The following is a 5,614-nucleotide window of genomic DNA, read 5'->3' as shown; positions in this document are numbered from 1 at the left end:
TACAGGGCATAGAGTACAGTAAGTTCAGACTCTACGTCCTCCCCCATCTTTGCGCTGCCTTGATACTGGGTCTCGATTTCCAGTGCCACCTCCAGAGCCTCACCCTAAAGTTCGGCGGAACCCTGCCCCCCTTCATGTTCTGTGGCCTGACGACCCTTAAGGTCGAGCCACCCTCGCTCTTCTCGAATCTCACCCCGGACTGTAAGCCTGTCACCACGAGGAGCAGATGGTACAGTGCCCAGGACAGGACCTTTATCAGGTCGGAGGTCCAACAACTTCTGCGGGAGGGGGTCATTAAGGCCAGTAACAGCCCCTGGAGAGCTCAAGTGGTGGTCGTGAAAACTGGGGAGAAGCACCAGATGGTCATCAACTACAGTCAGACGATCAACCGGTACACACAGCTCGATGCGTACCCCCTCCCCCGCATATCTGACATGGTCAATCAGATTGCGCAGTATTGAGTCTTCTCCACCGTTGACTTGAAATTCGTGTACCAGTTTTTCCTTCGGCCATTTCCCTCCTGAAGGGTTTCAGCCCTTCATTAAGCAGCCATGGCCCCAAGTCGGAATGGAATGATCCTGAACCCTCATTTCCACAAGGACTGGCAGAGAAGAGTCCTCACTTGGTTCAACCAGCCGGCCAGAAAAGTCCGCAGGGCAGGGCACGGTTGGCTAAAGCACGTTGCATCGCTCCACGTCCAGTTGCTGGCCCCCTTCGACCAGTTGTTAGGTGTCCCACTGTCAGATATCACACCAAAGTACATGCTGGATGAGGCTTCAGCCTGGAGGAGCTAAAGGCATTAACAGGAGGGTGGCGCATACTATTGGCATTGCTGTTGATCACAGACGGCACAACAAGTCAACTGAATCTATTCAGTGTAATGTTCAACGTCTGAAGGAATATCGCTCCAAGTTAATCATCTTCCCAAGAAAGGCTTCAATGCCCAAGAAGAGAGATTCTTCTGCTGAAGAAATTAAGGTGACAACCCAGCTAACTGGACCTGTCATGCCAATCAAGAAGATATACAAAAGAGAGAAGGCCCGGGTGATCTCTGAGGTTAAGAAGAATTTCAAGGCCTTTGCAAGCCTCCGTATGGCTCGTGCAAATGCCCGTTTGTTTGGAATCCGTGCTAAGAGAGCAAAGGAAGCAGCAGAGCAGGATGTTGAGAAGAAGAATAAAATCTAAAATATCTGGAACTATTCAATAAATAACCAATACTTTTTAAAGAAAAAAAAAGAAATTTGTGTACCGCCAGCTCCCCATCCGCCCGGAGGACCGCCAATGCACTGCATTTGAAGCAGATGGCCGCCTCTACCATTTCCTTAGGGTTCCCTTCAGTGTCACCAATGGGGTCTCGGTCTTCCAGCGAGAGATGGACCGAATGGTTGACCAGTACGGGCTGCGGGCCACATTCCCGTATCTGGATAACGTCACCATCTGCGGCCACGACCAGCATCACCACGACGCGAATCTCCAGAAATTCTTCCACACCGCTAAACTCCTTAACCTTACCTATAATAAGGAGAAATGCGTTTTCCGCACAACTCGTCTAGCCATTCTTGGCTACGTTGTGGAAAATGGAGTCCTAGGGCCAGACCCTGACCGCATGCGCCCCCTCCTGGAACTCCCCCTCCCTCACTGTCCCAAGGCACTGAAGCGATGCCTGGGATTCTTCTCATATTACGCCCAGTGGGTCCCTAATTATGCAGACAAGGCCCACCCACTCATCAAATCCACCACCTTCCCCTTGACGGCTGAGGCCCACCGTGCCTTCAACCACATCAAGGCGGACATTGCCAAAGCCACAATGCACGCAGTCGACGAGTCCCTCCCATTCCAGGTGGAGAGCGACGCATCGGACATGGCTCTGACCGCCGCCCTCAACCAGGCGGGCAGACCCGTGGCCTTCTTCTCCCGTACCCTCCATGCCTCCGAAATACGGCACTCCTCTGTCAAAAGGGAAGCTCAATGAGCCCCCAGATGCCCTATCCCGCGGTACATGCGCCAGCGCACAAGTAGACCGACTTCGGGCTCTTCACAACGACCTCTGTCACCCGGTTCTTTCACTCTATAAAGGCTCGCAACCTGCCTTACTCCATCGAGGAGGTCAGGACCGTGACCAGGGACTGCCAGGTCTGCGCGGAGTGCAAACCGCACTTACACCGGCCGGACAGAGCACACCTGGTGAAGGCCTCCCTCCCCTTTGAGCGCCTCAGCGTCGATTTCAAAGGGCCCCTCCCCTCCACTGACCGCAACGTGTACTTCCTCAACATCATTGATGAGCACTCCCGTTTTCCCTTTACCATCCCATGCCCTGACATGACCTCTGCCACTGTCATAAAGGCCCTACACAGTATCTTCACCTTGTTCGGTTTCCCCACCTACATCCACAGTGATCGGGGCTCCTCGTTCATGAGTGATGAGCTGCGTCAGTTCCTGCTCAGCAAAGGCATTGCCTCGAGCAGGACGACCAGCTACAACACGCGGGGGAACGGACAGGTGGAGAGGGAGAACGGGACGGTCTAGAAGGCCGTCCTGCTGGCCCTTCGGTCTAGGAGTCTCCCGCTGGCAGTAGGTCCTCCCCGATGTGCTCCACTCCACCCGGTCGTTCCTGTGTACTGCTACTAATGAGACCCCTCACGAACGAACAGGAAGTCCACCTCCGGGGTCTCGCTCCCGACCTGGCTGACCTTTCGTGGGCCCGTTCTCCTCCAGAAGCATGTGAGGAGCCATAAATCAGACCCCCTCGTCGAAAAAGTCCTCCTCCTCTATGCGAACCCGCAGTATGCCTACGTGGCACACCACGACGGGCAGCAGGACACAGTCTCCCTCCGGGACCTGGCACCCGCTGGTTCCCCATCCACCATCACCACCACCCCCGATCTGGTACCGTCCCCCCCCCCTCCGGTGGCGACCACCCACGCCCCTGCACCGTTTCGCCCCCCCCACCCACCAGCGCCTATCACCACCACCCCTGCCCGGCGGCGCCCACCCCCCCACCGGCTCAACTACTGGGTGAAGAAGGAGAGGACAACACGCTCCCGGAGTCGCAGGTACCCGCGTCAGCGCCCACACCGCAGCCGGGGCTGAGGCGATCGCGGTGGAAAGTCCAAGCCCCCGACAGACTCAACCTGTAACTTCGATTCACCCCCGCTGGACTCTTTATAAACGGGTGAATTGGGTAAACCACTGAACATACATTACATGTATTACGATACATTGCCAGTGTACTCCAGTCATTACAGTAAATCCCGGCCTGCTGACTCCACCCAGTAGGCTCTGTATAAAAGTGTATGCTCTCCTGCACTGCCCCCATTCTTGGGTCCAGCTACCGGAGGCTTTACATCTGGCACAATAAAGCCACAATAGTTCACCATTCGTCTTGTGGTCATTGATGGTACATCAGTAGGGGAGAAGGCAGGCGAGCGGCGCTCAGTGGAGTTCTCATCCGGAGAGCCGGTGCACTCACGATGGGCCAAATGGCCTCCTTCTGCGCTGTAATAGTTCGGTAAAATTTTCAACAGGTGCGGAAAGAGAAACGGAGTTAAAGTTTCAGGTTGTTGACGTTCTATCAGAGACGCAATAACGTCTCGTCAGCCTTTATTGATATTAAAGCAGACAATGAAAATTGTAAAAGATATAGTCTCAATAACAAACAGCCAATCTGTCCCCAGCCATCACACTTCCCTTTTCTTTCTATTTGGATTGTTGTCCCATCTTTCCCAAATTTACCCTGGCCCCCATTTTACCATTCTGAGCAACAACTTGCATTTATATAACACCTTTAATGTAATAAAACATCTCAAGGCTCATCCCAGATGCATTTTAAAGCAGATTTGAGTCTGTGGCGCATAAGACATCAGGGCAAATGACCAATAGATTGGCAAAAGAGATAGGTTTGAAAGTGCAAACTGCATCTCGGTTGGGGGAGAGAGTTGGAAAGATGGAAAGGTTTCGGAAGAGAATTCCAAAACTTATGTCTTTGGACTTGAGCAGCAGTAGCACTGTTCCACTAGTTCCAGCAATCCTCCTGTTGGCTCACTCACAATGTTGTTATTCATTTTTGAACCATATTTGAACCAACAGCATGCTGTTCCAACACAGAGAACATCACAGTTCAGTTCCTTCAGTCCTTCATTTTCACCTCCATACATATGTAACCCTTCATTTTCCATTCTCAAGATATCAGGAAACTCAATCCATCAAAGAACCTGCCAACTGTGCTTCAGTAGGCTCTTACCTCTGAGTCAGAAGATCGTGAGTTCAAGTCCCATTCTAGGATCTGAGCACAAAAATCAAAGCTGACACTTCAGTACTGAAGGAGAGTGCTGCATGACTTTACCCAATATCTTCAGAACATGTCATCAAGGGACAGTACTTGAAGAGGGGGAGGGCGCCAAGGATAGATGCATACCCCGTCCCCCATAATGGACATAATGGTGCCAGACAGGAAGAGAAGCCATTGCTGGAGATGCTCTGGCAATGGCTGGAGAGGTAAGATGAGGGTGGTACCACGCAGACACGGGACAAATGTCCAATTCCCTTTTCTTACTGTCACTACTCAGTGTGCTTTTTGAAAAGAAAGATGTGTCACACTTGAGTGTGTGGTCAATTCAAACAATCAATAGCAAGTTTTCATGGGTTTAAATAAGGAGGATTATTTATTCACACATTCACCCCGAAAGTCGAACACTATGTCACTCACATGGCACATACGCACAAACCCGAGAAGAAATACATCTATAGAGGATAATACACTTTTACCAATTACAAACAAAGGAACAGTTCGTAGTTCATGTGTTTGGCTCATCTTTAAAAAGAAGAATACATGGTGGGCCCGTCGAAGCAGGCATTTTCATTCGTGAAGGGTTAGTCTACGTAGGTTCAAATAGCTGGAGCCATATCTCAGAATTGTTGCAGTATTTCCTCGAAGGGATGGATTTTTCAGCAGATTTCAAAGTTGGTTACTTGTAGTTTTCTTATCAGGAGGTCAGGCTTCTGCACTGGTGGATGTGAAAAGAAAAAGACTCGTGGGACTTTTAAGACGTAGCAGTCTACAGGTTTTAAAGGAATGTATATTACTGCCTTTTTCTGCTGCTACTTTTTCTGCAGTTGACGTTCTGTGCAGACTGTCCAGTTTCGCCCTGATTTTTGAAAAATGAAGTCTTGATATCTGTAACCAGTTTCGATCACATGATCAACACTGCTATTGTGAACCCAGAATGGTTTGGACGGTCAAAGCAATTGGTAGCAACACCATGGAGAATGGATGGGAGTCTGTTCGCACTTACATGTGTTGGACTAGTTAGAATGTGAATTCCATATATGTTTTTGTATTGGTCTGTCCATTCAAGGGTCATTCAATGAGGATGTTCCCAGAGAGTTGAAGTAGTATGTGTGGAAATTGCAAAAGTCACCTGTTCTTTTAGCAGCCATCTTAGCCACCTTTAAATGTCCATTATTTTAAAGAAAAGGGAAGTTCCAGAAAGTTCCATACAAACACAGTCGATGTTTAATGTTATTACATTAGATTTACAGCACAGAAGTGGGCCATTCAACCGAACCAGTCCATGCCGGTGACTGAGCTCCACTAGAGCCTCCTGCCATCTTTACT

At 50.2% G+C, this 5,614-nt stretch overlaps 1 pseudogene; it reads left to right on the top strand.

Moving 5' to 3' along the window:
* The first annotated feature begins 487 nt into the window (after positions 1-487).
* LOC140397137 (large ribosomal subunit protein eL13 pseudogene) lies at positions 488-1,240 on the top strand (annotated as a pseudogene).
* The last annotated feature ends 4,374 nt before the right edge of the window (positions 1,241-5,614 follow it).

Source organism: Scyliorhinus torazame, chromosome 1, assembly GCF_047496885.1.
Source record: "Scyliorhinus torazame isolate Kashiwa2021f chromosome 1, sScyTor2.1, whole genome shotgun sequence".
Lineage (NCBI taxonomy): Eukaryota > Metazoa > Chordata > Chondrichthyes > Carcharhiniformes > Scyliorhinidae > Scyliorhinus > Scyliorhinus torazame.
This window is presented reverse-complemented; position numbering and strand designations above follow the sequence as displayed.